The sequence below is a fragment of the Erythrolamprus reginae genome, chromosome 4 (genome assembly GCF_031021105.1).
Source record: "Erythrolamprus reginae isolate rEryReg1 chromosome 4, rEryReg1.hap1, whole genome shotgun sequence".
Classification (NCBI taxonomy): Eukaryota; Metazoa; Chordata; class Lepidosauria; order Squamata; family Dipsadidae; genus Erythrolamprus; species Erythrolamprus reginae.
This window is the reverse complement of record NC_091953.1, coordinates 29,873,929-29,883,025: the sequence shown is the minus strand read 5'-3', so window position 1 is coordinate 29,883,025 and position 9,097 is coordinate 29,873,929. Positions and strand designations below refer to the sequence as shown.

Below are 9,097 nucleotides of genomic sequence, written 5' to 3'. Positions count from 1 at the left end.
ATCCATTCCAACAGGACTCAGTAGGACTTCAAACCTTAGTTAGACCCACCTAGAGTACTGCATCCAGTTTTGGTCACCACACTACAAAAAACACATTGAGATCCTAGAGAAAGCGCAGAAGAGAGCAACCCAGATGATTTATTTTATTTATTTATTTTATTTATTAGATTTGTATGCCACCCCTCTCCGCAGACTCAGGGCGGCTAACAGCAGTAAAAAAGACAAATATAACAAATCTAATATGAAAAGTTATTTTAAAAACCCCAATTTAAGAGACCAATCATATAAACATACATACCATGCATACGTTTTATAAGCCTAGGGGGAAGGGAATATCTCAATTCCCCCATGCCTGACGACAGAGGTGGGTTTTAAGGAGCTTACGAAAGGCAAGCAGGGTGGGGGCAACCCTGATATCCAGCGGGAGTTGGTTCCAGAGGGTCGGGGCCACCACAGAGAAGGCTCTTCCCCTGAGTCCTGCCAAACGACATTGTTTAGTCGACGGGACCCGGAGAAGGCCAACTCTGTGGGACCTAACCAGTCGCTGGGATTCGTACGGCAGAAGACGGTCCTGGAGATATTCTGGTCCGATGCCATGAAGGGCTTTATAGGTCATAACCAACACTTTGAATTGTGACCGGAAACCAAGGGGACAGGAAACTAAAACATACAAAGAGAGGTTGCAGGAACAGGGTATGGCTAGTTTAGCAAAGAGAAGGACCAGGAGAGACTTGATAGCAGTGTGTATTTATTTATTGGACTTATATACTACTGTTCTCTGAAGACTCAGGGTGTCTCATAACCTATAATAGCAATACAAAAAAACCCAGTTCCAAAGCTCAATTATATAGCTAATCTAAAAACCCAAATAAAAACCATATAACCGCATTCATTCACATCACCATCATACCAAGGGCTGGAGCAGAGTTCCAATACTTGAGGGGCTGCCACAGAGAGGAGGGGGTCAGGCTGTTTTCCAAGGCACCAGAAGGCCAGATGAGAAATAACAGATGGAAGTTGACCAAGGAGAGATTGAACCTGAAAATAAGGACGAACTTTCTGAGGGTGAGAGTGACCAACCAGTGGAACAGCTTGCCTGCAGAAGTTGTGAGCGTTCCAACACTTGAGACTTTCAAGGGGAGATTGGACTGCCATTTATCTGAAATAATCTAGAGACTCCGCTTTGGGGGTGGGGTCTAGATCAGGGGTAGGCATTTTTGTACATCTTTTGTATATTTACAATGGGTCAATTTTGGTTGGTCAGCCAAAAGTCATGAATTCTGTAAGTCCTTTGTCTCCAGATGTCCAAGAACCTCAACACCTGGCATGTTTTGTTGACTTGGGTGACGACCAACTTTGGATGATCAACGAACTGCTGTAAGCTAAGGACTACATTTATCACCCAAGAATCTGATACTAGGACCAAAGAGATACTAAAATGTCTAGATTCTAAGAATCTGAAATGGTTCTTGGATGTTGTATGTGGTTTTTTTAAATTATTGATGGTCTTCGACTGTAATAAATGTCTATTGTGATTGGGGTAGGCAAAGTTGGTTCTTCTATGACTTGTGGACTTCAATTCCCAGAATCCCTGAGCCAATCATGCTAGCTCAGGAATTCTGGGAGTTGAAGTCCACAATGTCATAGAAAAGCCAACTTTGTCTCCCCCCTTGAGTAGATGACCTTACCAGGTCCCTTCCAACTCTAATCCATCAATGAGTACATCCCACGTAGCTTCCCAAGGTTGTCTCCCGGGTTAAGGCTTGAGCAAATGGGGGGTGGAGGGGGGGACGTCCCGTGGACTGAACCTGTGGATGACTTTTCAGTTTGGCGCCCGTCGAGAAATAAAAGGCGCCGGGAGGAGGGGAAGGGAGGGGGGTGAGAAAGAGTAAAGAGACTTGCGCTTCCCCCTAACGATCTGCACCAGGCGAGAGAGAGAGGGGGAGAGAGAGAGAGAGAGAGAGAGAGAGAGAGGCATCTATCAGGTTGGTTTGTTGATGATGCTGATGTGGATGCAGATGTGGGTGCTGAAGCTGCTTTCGTCCTCGCGCGCCCCTTCTCTCCCTCTCCTTTTTTCTTCTTCTTTTTCTTCTTCTTCTTCTTTTGCTCAAGTTGCCTTCCTCGCTTTTTAGCCCGCTTCCTCCCCCCCCCCCACCTCTTAAGGTGGCTCGGCGAGTTGCGGCGTCAATCCGCCGAAAGGTTTGCGCTTTCCCGAGGGCGGCGAGGGGTGGGGGGGCCTTAAAAGAAACCTCAGCCGCCAGCCTGGGCTGCGTTCCGCGGCGCTGCATGTAAGGAAGCGCCTCGCACAAACAGAGACACAGAGAGAGAGAGAACACACCGTCCAAGAGCCCCCATCGCTGGAAAGTGCCTGCTGCACCTGCACCCGTCGCACTCGCGAACCTGTAGCCGAGAAGCTGGACCAGCGACCAGCCGCCTTCGTTTTTCTGCGGGGAAACGCCGCCCGCTGCTTTTGATACGCTGGCTTGATCCTCCCGCCGGGCACTTTGCTCGGAGGTTCTCGGAGATCTTCAAGAAGCCAACCGACGCATTGGTTTCCCTCAGGTAAGGAGGACAGGCGTACAGCTTGAATCTTCTGCCATGGATGGTGGTACATCGAGAGGAGACAAATGGGCTTGTGGGTCTGGGTCTCTCTCTCTCTCTCCATTTCTCTCTATTTCCCTTTCCCTCCCTCCCTCCCTTCCTTCCTTCCTCCCTTCCTTTCTTTCTTCCTTTTTCTTTCTTTCGCCCTCTCTCCCTTTTCTCTATTTCCCTCTATTTCTCTCTCCCTCCCTCCCTCTCTTTCTTTCTTTCTCTTCCTTTCTTCCTCTCTCTCTCTCCCTCTCTTTTTCTATATTTTCCTCTATTTCTTTCTCCCTTTCTTTCTTTCTTTCCCTCTCTTCCTTTCTTCCTCTCTCCCTTTTTCTCTATTTCCCTCTATTTCTCTCTCTCTCCCTCCCTTTCTTTCTTTCTTTCTTTCTTTCTTTCTTCTTTCTCTCCCTATCCCTCCCTCCCTTTCTCTATATTCCCCTCTATTTCTTTCTCCCTCCCTCCCTCTCTTTCTTTCTTTCCCTCTCTTCCTTTCTTCCTCTCTCTCTCTTTCTCCTTCCCTCTATTTCCCTCTATTTCTCCCTCCCTTTCTTTCCCTCTCCCTCTTCTTTCTACCTCTCTCTTTCTCTCTCCCCCCTCTCTCCTCACAATATTTAAAACTGAATAATTTATTTCTTCGAATTTGTATGCCACCCAACTCCCAGAGGGACTCTGGACGGCTCACAACCATACAATGCAATATCAATATATGGTTGGATCATTTAGATGAAACAATCTAAAACAATTTAAAACCCACAATTAAAAACACTTAAAGCCATGCATGTCTCGAATGGCCAGATCTCAATGAAGATCAACCAACACTGGCCACTTTTCCAGCTTGGTTTATTCATTTATTTATTTATTTGGTCAAGATGGGACAGAGAGCTGGACACCGTCAACTCTTTAAACAGCAAGCGCAGAATACATGTGGTTATTAGTAAATGGAAATAACCAAGTCTCAGGCTCCCTTCTCCCCCCCCCCCCCATTCTCAAGTATGAATTATTTATGTCTTTCCAGCATTTTGAAGGAGGGGGGAACCATTACAATTTTCCCCCTACCTCCCCTGTATTTATTTTCCCCATTAGGTGCTTCTGCTATTCCAGTGAAAGAATCCTGGAGATTAAACACCAATTCCCTTAAACCCATCCATCCTCTCCTGGGGGCAAAATCACCTGGGCTTAATTAATGAGGATATGCGTCCCTGGGATGTGGTGGTACACACTTTGCTGATCCCACTTTGCCTGTGGGAGAAAGAGCAAAGCTGGAGTAGAGACATTCAAAAGGACTCCCTCTTCCAATTTTCGAGCTAACCTCCTTTTGTTTGAGTGAACAAAAGAGATTACAACTAGCAGCTGTAGGGAGTAGCGGGGAGAACAGATTTTTCAAGATGCAGTAAAAATGAGTAATTATAAGATGGCAAGATAGCTCTAGCTCAAGTTTGGAAGCAGTGCAATGTGATGGGGTGCTAGTTAAATATTAAGTAGAAGGGTATATTTTTGGTCTCCTCAATCTCTTTGTCCTTGTTATGGCTGATTTTATGTAGGAAACGTTCTTCTCCTTTAGTTTTTTTGGAGAGGATGGTGGATACATTAGATAAAGATAAGAATTTCATTTCTCTTGCTATTCTCAAGCAGCTCTATCGGAAATGAAAATCAGGGAAATATCAAGCAAGCGAAATGGGGATTTAATTCCCCTAAAGGAGAGTTCTGTATAAAGACCTGCTGGGCTATTCAAAAATCTATTGTCATCATTAGGATGATTCTGGGCTAGTATGAATTGTACTTTGGCTTGCAAACAAAAAACAAAACCCCCGAAACATTTACAGAACTGTGTTATGACATGAAATATAGTTTCTGATGCAAACCCTCTTGGTAAGCAAGGCATACAGTACCAATGGAATGGAAAGTTCATTATAGAAGTCTCAGAAAAAAACGTAAGAGTTGCTTTGGACAATGGTCATTTTGAATTACTCTGCAGTCCTAGCATGGTAACATTTAATAAATGTTGAGTGATCTTCCCCCCTCCAGTTTTATATGAGCCAAAGCCCCAATGTTTTGAATCTTTTCTTTGAAGTTTGGTGTGTTCAACTTCTAGGAGAATGTCCCAGTGTTAAATAAAATCCAATCTCATTTGAATATAGCTTCATTGCATGGTGATTATTTTAATCCAGATAATTTGGATCCTGCCTGACGTGAATAATGACAATATGCAATTTTTGAAAAATCCTTGTCACAGGGGAAAAATGAGTAGGAAGCACAGGAAATCTCGGGGTCCTTCCATCTGTTTCTCATCTGCTTCTAGAATTTAAAATGGCTTGAACAATGTATCATTTCCTCCAGTCATGCTTGCAATAAAAGTGCCTAGAACAAAGTATCAGAGAAGTCACAATCACTCAGGTGAAATGTAGACAATAACCACATACAGACAATCTGATTCCAATCAAGGTAATCTAAAATTATATACTGCAATTCTGCAATTTGAGGCATCTTTAGAGGAAAATGCGTTTGTTGAGTTTTCTTTCTGTGAATTATTAAAAGGTGAGATATGCTGTGAACTAAATCCAGATGATCAGCAAATTAAGTCTCCAGCATTCTCCAGCAAAAGGACATTTTTAAAAGAAAAATGTCAGCAATGTATCCTTCAAAAGATCATTAGAAATCTTTTACAAAGTATCAGACATAGATTTGAAGATCATCCACATCTCCATTAGCTTCTGCTCTTAGTCTGCCAGACCTCTTTGTAGTGGGAATTAAAAGGGTCATTTTTACTTTGTTCTTTCTGTACAGCAGAAACAAACTTTTAGCTAATCAGAATTGTCAGGTTTTGTGTTTGAACGTTACACAAATTAAAATATAGTATGTACAAAGTATGAATAGGAAAGGTGTATTGTGAGATATATGTGTTTGGCTGAAGCTGTTTGAGCATAGCAACTTGGGTTTGTTATCGTAAATATGTACCATCCTTAGAGCAACAGATGTCAAGATAATCTTGAATGTTTCTGTGCATAAATATGTACATGTTTACACACTTACATATTTATAGATGTTTCCCAAACGAACTGCAAGTGCTTCCCCTAAGTGGAGGTGAAGTGAATACAAATAGAAAATGCAGCAGGTTTAAGTGGGATAGTGATGGAATATTGAATAACTTTCAGTTGGTAGGCAGCTATCTGAAAAGTATGTGCTTTCTATATTGCATGGGTTCAGTCTTCAGCCGGAATGCATAATTGGTGCTATTTCATACTTTCCCCATTTTGGAGGAAGTTACATCTCACGTTTGTCCTTTTCAAAGTTTGATGCCCAATTAAAAAGACTGTAAAGGCTTGAAGCAGGTGCTAAAAGGGAGTTTTTCTCTGCTTGTTCTAGTCCGGATGAAAAAGCTGCAATTTTCATTGGCAGGAAAATGCTTCTTTGGTACAAGAGAGTTTTCTCCCATTGCAAATAGCAGCTTCAGAAGAGGGGCTTTTTTTATCAAAGCTGCAGCAGAGTCTTCCTCTCCCTGCTAATTTGGTACAGTCTCCATAATTAACATACTGTATGTATGCTGCATTTGGGAGAAAACACCCAAGGCCATTAAGTGCAAAAATGTCTTTAACATTATTTTTAATTTGGCCTTATGTTGATTTTCATGTTGCTTTTTCTTGCTTGAAGACTTCTGATCAGAAAATATGAAAGTAATATTGATTTTGGTTGCTTTTCTTACATAATGATTTTTTTAATGGACATACTTAATGAAGTATTCCTTTGATAAGTCTTGAAGTGATATAAAAGCACAAGTAGAAAAAGAAAAAAGCTAGCAAATTTACAATAAAATAAGAATATGAAATGTAGAGGAAAGAAGTTTATAGCAACAACTGTAATGTGAAAAACACTTTGAAGATTAAAGCACTGGGCTTAGCTTTCGGTGCTACCTAGAAAGCATTCCCACCCCGAGTTTTCGGAGAAGGGCGGCATAGAAATCTAATAAATAATAATAATAATTCCCAATGAGTCTTGAATGCAGAAACAAGTGAAGTGTTCTAATGAGAAATTAATTTAAATTCTACCATTTGGTATTTGAGAGATTTATTTGATTCAATATTTGAAGAGACTCAACTGCTAATTGAAGGTAGATTTCTTCTATCTCTAAACAGTAAGTAGAATACGAAGTTTTATTCCCTTTAGTTATAGGAATCAATTTTTTTTTGCAATTATACCCATACATTATGTAATAAAAATGTTTGGCAACTCAAAATTTGTAGAGTATTTGATAGCCCCTGGGTTACATTCAGGTTATATCACTAACATTTGGCGACCTGATGTTTCAGTTTGGATCTGGGTTAGTTTTGGGGGTCAGGTTTGTTTATTAATAATATACAAAACAATTTCATGAAGAGTTTACCAGGCTTAATACACTCATCATTTATTTATTTGTTTTACTGTTCCTTTTGGCTGACTCTCTAAGCTTTCCTGAGTGGTTCAAATCAGATTGAAGAAGGCTCAGCTCACGATATAGCTGCCTACCTTTTAACCTACTCTGGCAGCTCCCAATGAAACAAAGTTGTTACAGAAACCACTCTACATCTCTTTTCGTATATAATGAATAATTTCACTTCAATAGGAACAGATCCTACTTCTTTGTCAAAACTTACATAACTCAACAACGGGCTGGTAGGTAGTGAGTTGCCATGTACACACAGCATGGTGTTCATCCATCATGTTCAAAGAGTACCTTGACATTTAACAGGTGGTGGGCTACCACGATGTGTCCACGGGTGGCTGGTAAAACCTATACAGGCACAAAATGTTCTGCCACATATTGGGCAGACATGTGTGGGCACCATCGTCACAGCATTTGCAGCTCTGGCTTTGCGGAGTGCTCGCTTCTCTTCTGCTATGAATGTTCTTCTGTCCTCAGATGTCTGGCAACCTTGGTGGATCAGTATGTGCATATGACACACACAGTATATGTCACATCTAGATGGTGAATTTAAAAGGTAGAGCCTGTGTGGGCCATCTATGCTCCCTAGCTTTATTTTCACAGAGATCAAATTCGCTTATTTGGAATAATGGGAGTTTAAGAGTCCTAAGTTTAAGATTATTTTTAATTTGGTCTTATGTTGATTTTCATGTTGCTTTTTCTTGCTTGAAGACTTCTGATCAGAAGTTTAAGAGTCCTAAGAGGTCAGTAAGGGGCGAGTACAAGTGCACTAGAGTGCCTTCCGTCCCCTGTCCTATTGCTCTCCTATATCTCCTATACCTTTCTTCTATTCCTATATCTCTTCTTTTATTCTTTCATTGATATGTTTTATTCCTATATCTTCTATTCTATTCTTTCTTAGATATATTTTACTATGAGTACACCCTCTATAACCTTCATTATGTATTTTACTATGTGTATACCCACTAAAAACCCTCATTGTGTATTGGACAAATCAATAAATCAATAATAAATAAATAAAATTTGTCCTTTAGATTTGGTGATGTTTGTCCATCATGTTCGAAGAGGACCTTGACATCTAATGGGTTGAGGGCTGTACATTATGTGTCTGTGGGTGGCTGGCAAGGCGTATACAGGCATGAAATGTTCTGCCACATGTTGGGCAGACATGTGTAGACACTATTGTCGCAGCATTTGCAGTGCTGGCTTTACAAAGTGCTCGCTTCTCTACTGCTATGAATGTTCTTCTGGCCTCAGATGTCTGGCAGCCTTGGTGGATCAGCATGCGCCATGTTGGTCGATCTTGTGCCAGGGTTTCCCAGGAGGTGGTGTTGATGTTGAGAGAATTGAAGGAGGATTTCAACATATCTTTGTAATGCTTCCTTTGTCCCCCATGCAATTGCTTTCCTTTGGACAGCTCACCATAGAGGAGCTGTTTAGGGATGCGATGGTCTGGCATCCTAGCAACATGGCCAGCCCAGTGTGTCTGGGCTTTCACCAGCAGAGTGGGAATTGATGGTGGCCTGCTCTGGAGAGGACTTCTGTGACTGGCATCTTAGCTTGCCACCTGATCCTCAGAATTCTACAGAGGCAGGTCATGTGGAATTGGTTCAATTGTCTAGCATGTCTCCTGTATGTTGCGGTTAGCTCTGACCCAGCTCCTGCCCCAAGGAATGTGCAGGTGGATGTGGAGGAAACATCCACATGCCACAGACCTGTTTTGCTCCCGATGGAATCTGCCGACGAAGCCTCCTCTGACCAAGGAAGCGTGAGTGACAGGGAAGAGGGGAGTTTGGCAGACAGCCCAGGAGGAGATCAATCATCTTTGGATTCTGAACAAGAATTAATGACACATCCACACATGCGTAGAGTGATGCATAGGAGACAACAACTGAAGGATTACTACAAGAGAAAATGAGGCCTCTTGTGGTTGGGTGGGGCTGCTGTAATTAGTGCTACAGATAAAAAGAACAGCGTGCTGGTTTAGCCTTGTGGCAGTTTATCTGATTCATTGTTTCGTCAAGATTGTGGTTTTTGTGCTGTTCAAGATTGTGTGTGGACTCTCTGGACTTTAGAATTGGACTCAATTTC

At 41.9% G+C, this 9,097-nt stretch overlaps 1 protein-coding gene across 1 annotated transcript in view; it reads left to right on the top strand.

Annotated features, from left to right (window-relative positions):
• Positions 1-2,314: 2,314 nt before the first annotated feature.
• The window catches only part of LOC139167259 (galactosylgalactosylxylosylprotein 3-beta-glucuronosyltransferase 1-like), a 74,238-nt gene continuing 67,455 nt past the window's right edge, over positions 2,315-9,097 (top strand). The window contains exon 1 of the mRNA XM_070751708.1: positions 2,315-2,562. The gene's annotated coding sequence lies outside the window, so the exon portion shown is untranslated. The remainder of the gene's footprint in view (positions 2,563-9,097) is intronic.